This window comes from Zingiber officinale, chromosome 2B (assembly GCF_018446385.1).
Source record: "Zingiber officinale cultivar Zhangliang chromosome 2B, Zo_v1.1, whole genome shotgun sequence".
NCBI lineage: Eukaryota > Viridiplantae > Streptophyta > Magnoliopsida > Zingiberales > Zingiberaceae > Zingiber > Zingiber officinale.
The window spans coordinates 150,379,775-150,392,719 of NC_055989.1; the positions used below are offsets into that span (position 1 = coordinate 150,379,775).

General features: G+C 32.6%; 4 non-coding genes across 4 annotated transcripts; all 4 read right to left on the reverse strand.

Annotated features, from left to right (window-relative positions):
* Positions 1–327: 327 nt before the first annotated feature.
* TRNAI-AAU lies at positions 328–401 on the reverse strand. The gene has a single exon. It is a non-coding gene; the product is annotated as a tRNA-Ile (tRNA).
* Positions 402–7,346: 6,945 nt separating this feature from the next.
* TRNAI-AAU lies at positions 7,347–7,420 on the reverse strand. The gene has a single exon. It is a non-coding gene; the product is annotated as a tRNA-Ile (tRNA).
* A 1,420-nt stretch (positions 7,421–8,840) lies between these two features.
* TRNAI-AAU lies at positions 8,841–8,914 on the reverse strand. The gene has a single exon. It is a non-coding gene; the product is annotated as a tRNA-Ile (tRNA).
* Positions 8,915–9,018: 104 nt separating this feature from the next.
* On the reverse strand, positions 9,019–9,092 carry TRNAI-AAU. Its single transcript has one exon. It is a non-coding gene; the product is annotated as a tRNA-Ile (tRNA).
* Positions 9,093–12,945: the final 3,853 nt, after the last annotated feature.

The following is a 12,945-nucleotide window of genomic DNA, read 5'->3' on the forward strand; positions in this document are numbered from 1 at the left end:
GCATTTTTTTCCCGCTGTGCTAAATACACGTTTCTTCATAAAAGAATGTCAGGCCAGTCCGTTTATAGAGGCCCATATATAAAGAATTTCAGTACAGCCCATTTCATAAAAGGACCGTAATATAGGTCCATACATAAATAATTATTGTCAAAAACAGCTAAATGGCCCATGCAGGTTTTCGCGTTATTAGCACGACGCTCTAACCAACTGAGCTAATAGGCCAATAGAATTTAATGTGAGCCATAATATTAATTATTTATTTACTGTGCTATAAAAAGACCGTAATATAGGCCCATACATAAATACTTATTGTCAAAAACGACAGAATGGCCCATGCAGGTTTCGAACCTGCGACCTTCGCGTTATTAGCACGACGCTCTAACCAACTGAGCTAGTAGGCCAGTTGAATTTTCGATGAGCCATATATTAATAATGGTTTCTAATTTTATTAACCTAATGTAGGCTGAGACATATTTCTCTCATCAGCCTTTAGGATTATAAAAAGCTACCACTATTTTTGACAATCAAATTGGAAAGCAAGTTTAATCCCATCGAACCATAGTTCATTTTAATAGGTTCTATTTTCTTTAAAAATATATATTTCTAACTTTAGATTTTGATGTAAATGATCAATTATCAAATTGTGGCTATTTATTCATAGATTTTATACATGAGGAGATTCCCCAAGTTAAGGCTTTCAAGGTAAATCTTGTTTTTGTCAATCATTCATTCATATTCATATGTAGCTTTGTCACGTACCGTGAATGCATGTAAGGTTAGCTAACATTTCATAGCCTTTTATATATATATATATATATATATATAGCAGCATTTATGAGATGATTTTATAATTTACTTTCTTTCATATAATTTAAAAGACGGAATATAAATGATGTCTGTGATGAGGATATTTATCTTTTGCTATCACAATATTGTTATATTGTTGTCTATGATCCTAAGCATATATTAATTACTGCATGCAACAATGTGCTTCTAAAATGGATCTATGATAGTTTGGCTATTATACTTAACCTCTCCCACCTAGTTAAATTACTCTTTTTCCTCGATTGGTCGTAAATTATCTTATTATTTTTTAGAATTTCTATTTACACTATTTCTTTTGTAGTAAAAATAAAATATAATTATGCTACCCTAGACGTTCTCTTATAGTTCATCCCTAAATTATATGAAGGAAGGTAAATCACAGGATTAGGTTATAACTGACCGACAAGTGGTTAGAGGTGAGAAGCGATTTTTCCTGAGAGCATGGATCCATTGAAATTTATTCTCTATATCATAATAAATTTGCCATCCTCTAACTAACGGAGTAGACCGAGAGACTTGCACTTTATTTGTTACATACCTTAGAAATCACAACTTTTCTGGGTCTAAAGTAGAAGAAAATCATGCATCAAGTAGTTTGTAATGAAAAATACACACACCATTTATGACTAGGAGCTTTGCTATCCTCGGTGCTATGATATAGTTAACATTTAGTTATCATCCAGATATTCATTATAACGTATTTATAGAAATTTTTCCTCCAAATAAGATTCACAATCAAAGAATATTAGGTTTATGGGTCGTCCATTGTAAGTACTTTCTAATTTATCATGATAACTGATGAAAAATTTTCATAGAGCCAAATCGTCGACATCATCTAACTGCGCAATCAATTTTTTTTTCTCATTGCTATTTCTTTCTTATATACTTTTCGAGTAACTTAGTTTAATTATTGAGTTTGCTTCTGCTTCCTGATTTAACAGCCGAACAAGGCGTCAAATCCAATTTTCAAAACATTAATCGAACCTCTACTGTAATGAGTAATATAATCAATCCCTTCTGCATTGTCCTTGATTGTAATTTTTATATTATTATTTTAAATGACAGTTAGGAAGAAAGTAATAAACTATTATTTCTTCGAACCACTTTTCCCATTTTATTTACTTTGACAAAACTAAATAATATTTTATTTATGTTAAAGGCAAATTATCATTTTCTCAAATTCTGTTCCATTTTAAGAAAAAGAAACTAAAAACAAACTTTTTCCATTGTTTTTTCCTTTAATGTAAAGGCGAAAATAAGATTTTGAACCCAACGGTAAAGTCGGCAAATGCTCTCAAATCTACTTTGTTTTCTTTTCATTTCTTACCGAGCTAGCTTCCTCTTTAGCTATTATTTTTTTCTTTATCCCATAAAAAATTCCACAGCTCCTCTTCATCATTTCACGGTAGGTGTTGGTCTTGGTGCTTGGTCTCGTAGCCCTCTTGTTGGAGCGCGTCTGAAAGACCTATCTTCTTCTTCGAACGTATTTTTTGAAGATCTGAACTCCTTGAAAAAGGTATGATCCTCAATTTTGTCTTGTTTATTCTTATCTTCTTAGATTTGGAAATGTGTGAGTAGCTAAATTGTGATATAGAAGACATGAATAGAAGAATGAAAATGAAATAAATCAGTTTGCATGTAATACCAATAGCTTCACCACCAATGATCACATATCCATGTTAAATTGTCAATTCAATTTTGTATAATGTTGAGAAGTCATTTTATATGAAACAGTAGTTGATTAGTGAAGATAAAACTCAAGACACAAATTTGCCAATATTCTTTCTAAGTGATTGAGACATATACATGATTTGGATCAACTCCTCTAAAGACAATTTCACCCTCATCTCCATTGTAATCTCAATTCAACCAGAATGAGAAAATAGGTTCTTGATAAGACCTTGCTCAACCATATTATACCTAATAGTAAAAACTTTTGATTCAAAATTATAATAAAGTCACTATTTACAAGGCATTATGTACTACTAAGCAACTCTATTAGGGTTTATCTCATACTAAATGGTTGTGTGGTTTATGAGTTATGGCCAACTTGATCCGTATGAACTATTCTGCCCTTCCTATAGTGTGATGTTTCATATGTTTCCTATATAGAATTATGAGTCATGGTCTCTTCCAACCTTGCAATTATCTCCTTCCCTTCTTTTCAACTCTATTAAGTGTTGTCGTAAAAGTGAAGATTTTTCACAAGGCATGTACTCTAACGATATAAAAGTGAAGCTTGCCCATCCCATATGACTTGAATTATTTGATTAACAAGGGTTGCTCGGCTTAATCGGTGTTGTCGATAAACATCTGGATATAGTTTTATGTTAGCAGGTGGAGCTGTGTCTTGGAGAAGTGCAAAGCAGACGTTGACTGTCACTTCCACTATAGAGGCTGAGTTTGTATCTTGTTTTTAGGCGATCTCATATGGTGTTTGGATGAAGAGTTTCATTTCGAGATTCTATTTTTAAACCATTAAGGATATATTGTGATAATTCAACTATTGTCTTTATGACTAATAATAATAAAAGTGGGAGTTGAATTAAGCATATAAGCATTAAGTATTTGACATAAAAGAATGTGTTAGAGATAAAACAGTGGTTATTAAACACATTAGCATTGAATTGATAATTACTGATTCTTTAACTAAAGGCATGTCATTGTTGAAATTTAAGGATCATGTAGAGAGAATGGGACTTGGATCCCTTATATAATTTTTGTTGTTACAATAATTTGGTTATTAATGAAACTCAATTATGATATTTTTCTAATATTTGTGTGCACATTAATAAATTTGAGAAATATCACTAAAATTGGACCTTAAATAAATATAAGGTTTATTCATTAAGATATATTAGTGGAGAAGCATGATACAATATAATACATAGAAGATAATACTAACTGAGGACTTGTTGTCATTATTCAAAAATCTTGTACACTCATTTAGTGAATGGTGAGATACATATGTGTCAAGTGAGAGAATGTTAGAAATATTTTATCTTGATTACAAATCTTTCCTTATTAATTAAGTGGCACATATTTGTTAAGATTTTATTTATACATAATCTTTTATCTTAATTAAAAGGTCATATATTGTAAATTCAAATGTACATAACTAATTTAAATTAATCTTATATTAATATGCATATCGTATCTTTTTATATGATATGATTATCTTATTATGATTTGCCACAATATTAAGAATTGACTCAATGATGGTAATGAGTTTTTATCAATAGTGGTCTTTAGGATCCTAAACATACACACCTTTAAAGAATAATAACATCATCTATAGAAAAGGTTTGGAGTGTTTAGAAGGCTCTAAAGTATTAAACAACAAAAGTGATGTTCAAATGTTCTTGAAAAAATGATTAACTAGGTAGGTAACGTCAAACCTGGGATGACTAGCTCAGCCCCATGGAAGTTTTCCACCGGCTATTTGGGTAAATCAAGAAGTGCTCTTGACAGATGGCCCAGAAGCCTAATATCTCTTGATTGTGAGTCTCATTTGGAAAAAAAATCTCTATAAATGTATCATAGCTGGGAATCGAACCATGAGTATTTAGATGACAACTGTACGTCTTTCCACTATACGATAGTCCTGGGGTCATGTTCAAGTGTTCTTCAAAATTTAATGACTGTGGAGATAATAATCGACTTATTTTTCCGCATGTAGTTATCTTATTTATTTAATACAAAGGATGATTTAAATTTCTAACAAATATGACTTAAATCACTTGATTGACTAAGATTGCTCTGCTTGATTAATATTGTAGGTAAAAGTGAATTTTTTTTTCACTTTTTTACCAAGGTATATGCTCTAATGATAGAAAAAGTTATCTGAAAATAATTTGAGAAGTTTGTTCACTCCATATGATTTAAATCACTTAATTGAATATGATTACTCCGTTTGATCAGCGCTGTCAATAAAATTTATTATATTTAAGCTCTATACAGTTGCAACATACCTTATTATTATTTTTATAACATTTTCTCTTTGACAATAATTTCTCTTTCCAATGAACTTTTCTCGAGATCTTAAATCAATCACTTTAAATTAAAATGGATAATTAAAGTTTTTCTTAATGTTCTTCTATCCATTACTACTAATACGATCAAGTTTTCCTTTTTCAAATATTTGTTTGACATATTAGAAATGCAGGCTAAAGAACTAAAGTGCATAGAAAGTGTAAAGTTATTGATTGGTTCAATAAATATTTGAGACCATCATAGTATGTTGTTTATATCTAGGGTTGCAGTTCCCGGGGTTATGGAACCGTAGTAGGACATTTAGGTTGTCACTTAGATATCCACGATTCGAATCCAAGCTACGGTATATTTGTAAAAAAATTTCCTTCAAACGGAGAGCGTAACCAAAGGATGTTAGACTTCTGGGTTGGCCATCACGTGCGCTTCTCAATCTATTCTGATGATCGATGTAAAACTTCCGTGAGATAGGACTGCCATCTTGCGACCTCTACCTAGGTCTTTGTTAAAAATCCTCCTTATACGAGTAAAGTGAAAAAAAGAATAATCAAGATTTGCCTTGATACTGTTTGGCCAAATTGCTAATTTTGCTTCAATATGATGTGGCAAAATTGTCATAATTTTCATATCTTAAACTTACCCCCTTCCTCCACTTACGATGATGGGATATTGGAAAGTGTTGTTGCTACTGGAAATATCATATAATCAAATTTAATTTTAATGTTGACAAAGGTTTAAAGTTAAAAATTATTTGTAATCTAACTAAGTGTGCAAGAAAGTTATAGTTGATACTAAATCAATAAAGAAGTCGTGATCAAATGGATTGAGAAAGAAAGTCCTGGTCATGAACTGGGCAAGGAAGTCTTGGTCAAGTGGATTAGACAAAAATCTTAGCAAATCTAAGACGCCGGGCAAAAGTCCTAGGGGTCGAGGACACTAGACAGGAAGTCTTGGGGGTCAAGGACACCAAGCGGAAGTCTAGGTGAGTTGAGGACTGGATATCTAGCAAGAATTCCTAAAGGTTAACATTAAATGCTGAGCAAAAGTCCAAACAGGTCTGGAATACCAGATATTTGGCAATAGGTAAACTCTTCAAAGAGGAGTATGTGAAGGCATGTTCTCCGTTGAAGGAATAATAGGTGTCGATCCGATCTAAGATTTCAGCGAAATTCAAAAGTCAAAATTGGACAGTCCAAAGACTGTCAAATCATTTTATTTCATATTATCATGTTTTCTGTGTTAACTCTGTGATGCAGAAGTCAAAAAGTTTGGAAGTGCTGATCTAGGCACCTGAAAGGGATCTAAGCTCTCTAAGTTATTACAAGTGTCTGAAGGGATTCAGGCGCCCTGATCACCTCGGCTTATGGCAAGATGAGGTGGCAGTCTCTGATTGGTCGGTGCACGGTAGCACCCAGGCGCTTGGAAGGGATTTAGGGGTCTAGGACAACATAGACTCGACCATGATAGAGCTCCAACGAAGTGCTGTCACGTTAGCGATCCAAACGCCCGGGAGTAATCTAGGGGCCTGAAAATAGAGAAGTTGGTGACGAAGGTAAATCGAATAGGCCTCAATGGAGGTACCTGGAATGGCCTATATAAGCATCTTCAACCAATAGCCTTTTACATCATTCTTCTATGCTCAAACAACGCTCGTGCTTCTCTAAAACTCTGCTACAATGCTAAAACGCTACTCCGACAACAATCTCCAAGTCTATACTCTTTTCGGATTGTCGATATAATTGTTTTTTCTATTACATTTCATTTCATTTCCTTATTTGTAATAAGATATCTAGTACTTATCAAACTCTTAATGAATTACTTAACAAAAGTACTTAACGAGTACATGCCTTAAACAAGTAAGATGGGTTGTGAACCAAGTAAAATAAAATTGTTAGTATTATTTTATTTTAATTTTACTATATTATTTCTCTTGTTTACCAAAAAAAAAAAAAAAAAAAAAGGAAAAGAATTATGAGCGCTATTCACCCTAGCACTCTAAAGGGTTGACCCAAATGAATTTACTTAATCATCATTCATTTATATTTATTTTAAATTTTTTATTTTAGATTTTTTAAATCATAATCTTTTATTTAATAGTATTTATAATATTAAATATTGTTCGACCAACAACTAGTTATCAACTCAATTGATCAACTGACCTAATTGTTGTCTTGACTAACTCAATTGATTTTCTTAGCTCAATCGGTATCCCCAACTTGACACCTATGACACTTAATTAGCTCTAATACGGCTCAATTAGTTGGCCTAACCTAACTAGCTTGATGAGTCTGTCTATTCAATTAGTTGCATTTTTGTTCCCGCTGTGCTGAATACACGTGTTCTTAAATATATTTTATGTTTCTTCATAAAAGAATGTCAGTCCAGCCCGTTTCATAAAAAGGACCGTTATAGAGGCCCATAATAACTGGCCTATTTATAAATAATTATTCCCATACATAAAGAATCTCGATTTCATAAAAGGACCGTAATCTAGGCTCATACATAAATAATTATTGTCAAAAACGACTTAATGGCCCATGCAGGTTTCGAACCTGCGACCTTCGCGTTATTAGCACGACGCTCTAACCAACTGAGCTAATAGGCCAATTGAAATTGGAGCGACCCATATTATTAATGATCTTTGTTAATTTTATTAACTTAATGTAGGCTGAGACATATTTCTCTGATCAGCCTTTCGGATTATAAAAAACTACCACTAGTTTTTTGACAATCAAATTGGAAAGCAAGTTTAATCCCATCGAATCATAGTTCATTTTAATAGGTTCTATTTTCTTTAAAAATATATATTTCTAACTTTAGACTTTAATGTAAATGATCAATTATCAAATTGTGATTACTCATTCATAGATTTTATACCTGAGGAGATTCCCTAAGTTAAGGCTTTCAAGGTAATCTCTCTCATCTCCTAATTAATTTAGCAGACAATTATAAAATAATTTTATAATTTACCTTTCTTAATATAACTTAAAAGATCAAATACGTAAGCTATCTGTGATGAAGATATCTACCTTTTGCTACTATGATCCTAAGCATATATTAATTACTACATGCTACAGTGTGCTTCTAAAATGGATCTGTGGTAGTTTAGCTACCATATTTAACCTTTTCCACTTGATTAAATTATTGTTTTGCTCGATCGGTCAATCTAGCTAGCAATTTGCATCCAAATTTTCTTATTATTTTTCAAAATTTCTATTTACACTTTATTTCTTTTGTAGTAAAAATAAAAAATAATTATGATAATCACAATGTCAATGTATAACTGATCGGCAAATGGTTAAGGGCGAGAAAAGATTTTTCCTGAGAATATGAGTCTATCGAAATTTAATCTCTGTCTCATTATAGTAAATCTATCAACCTCTAATTAACAAAGTAGCTAAGGAAACTTGTACTTTATTTGTTAAATATCTTAGAGGTTGACCATAACTTTTCTTGATATAAAGTAGAAGAAAACTATGCATCAAGTAGTTTGTAAAGAAAAATAAACACTCCATTTTGACTAAGAGCTTTTCTCTCCTCGGGGTTTATATAGTCGAAGAACATTATGTTATCATTCAGATATTTATTGTTTGATTCTCAACTAAGACACATTTATAAGAATTTTTCCATCAATTGAGACTCACGATCAAGGAATATTGGACTTTTGGATCATCCGTCGTAAATACTTTCTAATTTATTATGACTTCATGGAACAGATTAATCATCCGAAATTTGACGTTATCTAACTGGGTAATCAATTTTTATTTTTCTCATTGCTATTTCTTTCCTATATACTTTTCGAGTAAACTTAGTTCAAATCTAATTTTCAAAACATTAATCGAACCTCTACTGTAATGAGTAGTATAATCAAAAAGGAATCTCAGTCCAGCCCATTTCATAAAAAGGGCCGGTATACAGGCCCATATATAAACGATTATTCCATATATAAAGAGTCTACAGCCCATTTCATAAAAAGAACTTAATAAAGACCCATAATAAATAATTAAAACAAAAAAAATCTTATATGGCCCATGCAGGTTTCGAACCTGCGACCTTCGCGTTATTAGCACGACGCTCTAACCAACTGAGCTAATAGGCCAGTCGAAATTAGAATGAGCCATAATATTAATAAATTTTGTATATTCTATAAAAGGAAAGTAATATAGGCCCATACATAAATAATTATTGTCAAAAACGAATAACTGGCCTATGCAGGTTTCGAACCTGCGACCTTCGCGTTATTAGCACGACGCTCTAACCAACTGAGCTAATAGGCCGGTTGAATTTTGTATGAGCAATAATATTAATAATGGTTTTATATATTTAGATTATAACTACCTCTGTTGTTTACAATCAAATTGGAAAAAAGTTTAATCCCATCGAAGCATAGATCATTTTAATAGCCATTAAGTTCGAATCTCATTAAAGTCGAGATAAATATTTCCCTTATGTGTTAGTCATTATTCCAAATGTTAGTAGTCATCCGTGATTTATCTCCTCCGTGTTGACCTTGGGACAAATTGATGGGGGCGCTGGGGGCGAGCATATTTACCTTTTGCCATCATTTTAATAGACTCCCTTTTTTCTTTAAAAATATATGCTTCCAACTCTAGAATTTGATGTAAATCAATTATCAAATTGTAGTTACATTTCATAGATTTTATACCGGAGGAAATTTCACGCGGTTGATAAATTATCAAAATAACTCCTTTATATTATAATTAATTTGGTTGTGCATTTACTAAATTATCTCAATAAAATATCAAAAAATTATTTAGAATATTACAAAAATAACTAAATTAATTATCTCAAATTAAATCACATTCTTACATTTCACCATAAATTATCTATAAGTTTCAACTTTAAAAAATTTAACCACTAAAAGTTCAAAATTAAGAATTATAAGTTTTGTTAAATGTCAATTAAAATTTGAGATTAGAAGCAGAATCAACTACATTGTGAGGCAGCAATAGGAGGCTGTAAAGTGGTGGAGATATTGGTATTGTGTAAAAGATGAAATATTCGTACTCAGTGCCCCGCCAATCGATCATACCACCAATAGATTCTATAAAGAGTTATGATGCGATGATAAGAATTTATCTGGGTCAGGTGACACGGTGTCGATCAAAGTCAATGTGTCAACACCTGGACTTGCGGAAAGAGCATCAGCCAATCTCGGTGGGTAAAGGAGTGGATAAGTGGATCACCCGGCCGGTAAGATAAATGAACATCATGGGTCGGTTAGACAAATGGCCAACCAGCAGTTATTTGTTCTGGTAGGCAGAAAAACAAGCCGCTCGGATCGCCCGTCCGGCAAAAAAGCGAGTCGTTCGAACCGCCCATCCTGTGCTAGAATGACACTACACAGGAAGAGATGAGAAAATAAAAGAGAACACTCCGTCTATCATCATTAAATATGAAGAAGTCAAGACCAAGAAGAACACTCCATTTATCATTAATGCACAGAAGTCAAGATAAAGAAGGTTTCCTCTGGTAATTAATATCATTAAATAAGGACAGATGAACGATCACAGAGATATAAAAGGGTACACCAGGTATGAGAAAAGACAAGATTCATCTATTTCTCAAATACTTATTTTCTCTTCCTGATTCTAACTTGAGCGTCGGAAGGCCAACACTAGATATCCCTTCCCTAGTTTGGTTATATTTTGTAGGATTAAGATTTTCATCCTGTCGGTAGTCACCCCATCCCTGACTTTCCAGATTCCTTCATTCGGGCATGATCAAGTGGCATTAATATTTTAGTTTGGACAATATTTAGTATTTATTTCATTTTATGTTCGCATGTTTGGTTTGAACAATAATTTCTATTTAATGTGTTACTTTTAGCTCATCATTAATGCTAATGACAATAATGGAAATAATCTCTAATTGATTTTAATCAATTGAGATTTATTATATTTGACACACAATCAAGATTAACATGAATCAAATAGGAAAAATAATATTTCCAAGTCTATTATATTACTATGTTTATAATATTATGATTGTATGCCTTATTTAATATTTCCATTATTATTTTGGACAATTTGTATAAATAAACGGCTTTAGTAATAAGATTATCAAAAAAAACTTCATATTATTTCTTTCCTCTACCTATTAATTTCTATATGGTATCAGAGTCATGATCCTTCCTTTTGCTTATCTTCCCTCAAAATTTAGCTTCTTCCTTCTTTAATTCCTCTTCCAACACCTCAATTCGAGCACTAGATTTCTACAACATTAGTCAACATCAACGTGAACATCTTGGAACACAACAACAACTTGGAGCAACCTAAAGATCAATGTGTTCTAGTAACATCTTGCAGTCTCATCACCAACGTCCTTTCTTGTCAGTTTTGTGCGGCGACCTCGGGAACTTCGACAACTACAATAACAATTTTTTTTTTCTACTAGTTCGGTTTTAGATTCTCTACATTGAAAGAAAAAAAATAGATTTTGATTGATGTATCTGTTCGCTTTCATGTAAAGTCTTAAGATTTATATTTGTTTAGATTAAAAAAAAGTGAGGAAAAAAAACCAAGGAAAAAAAAAGTGAGGAAAAAAATTGAGAAAAAAAGTGAGAGAGAAAAAAAATGTCTTCTCTCGAGTCTACTGAAATCTCTTCATCATCACAAAATACCTCTTTTTAAATTCCTATGGTTCATTCTTTCTCCATTAAATTTGACCATGATAATTATTTACTATGAAAATTATAATTTCTTCCTTTACTATGTGTTCATGATTTACTTGGTCATGTTGATGGTAGTTTATCCCCACCACAAAAAGATGATTCGTCCTATACTATTTGGTTTAAGAAGGATCAATTAATCTTGACTTGGTTAATTTCATCAATTATTGAGTTTATACTTCCTATACTCGTTGGGCTCAACACTTCGCGCCAGGTTTGGGAAGCTCTGATCATTCTTTTGCATCTCACTCTCAAGCACGAGTTCTCCAACTTCGTCTACAATTACAGTCGATACAACGACAAGATGCCTCCATTATTGATTATATGCAATCAGTCAAGATCATTGGCAATAACCTAGCTGCAATTGGACATCCAGTCTCTGATCCAGAACCATTAATGCATATTCTTATAGGATTTGGTCCTCAATATGATAGCTTTGTTCCCAGTGTGACGACTCGCATGGATCAAGTGTCACTGGAAACGCTTCATAGTATGTTATCCTCTCATGAAAGGCTTCTATAAATACAATCTCAAAGGATGTTAGATTCTCTATCTTTATCGACACACATGATTAGCAAGGCTCCACAACCTGATCAACATAATCAGTCTCCTCCCCAATATAGTCACCAAAATCAGTTTGGAGGTTTCAGAGGTCGAGGTCAAGGGCGCTGTCAAATTTGCTTTAATTATGATCATTATGCTCAAAATTGTTATAAAAGATATGATTCAAATTTTCGAGGAGAACCTGTATCATCAAGTTGACCCTCTTCCTCATCATGGAAATCCAGTACTTAATCATCTAATTCTGGAGCATTTTCACTCTTCATCCCTCCTAATGCAACGTCATCAGTTCCTAAAACCTGAGGATGCCATCCAGATTCTGGAGCAACTCATCATGTTACACCAGAATATAATATTCTCACATAAGCTTTGCCTTATCATAGACCTGACATGATACAAATAGGCAATGACTCAGGTTTACAAATTGCTCACATTGGAAACACATCTTTTCATTCATATGGTCGTACTTTTCGCATGCGCGACACTCTTCATGTTCCTTCCATTACTAAAAATTTACTTTTTGTCCATCAGTTTGCTCTTGATAATAATGTGTTCTTTGAATTTCATCCTCATCATTGTCTTGTGAAAGATCCCACAACAGGAAATATTCTACTTCAAGAAAATATTAAAGATGATCTTTATCGTTTTCAGCTCACCTATACTAATGTGTTTGTTGGAGAACGCACTGATAAATTCTCTTAGCATGCGCGTCTTGATTATTCGTCTCTACATGTTGTTCAGAATATCATTAACCAGTATAGTTTACCAATTTCTTTAGTCTCCTATTCTCATTTATATGAAGCTTGTATGAAAGCAAAATCTCATAAATTATCTTTTGTGTCTTCTTCTCGCACTTCTAGTTTTCCTTTAGAAATTAT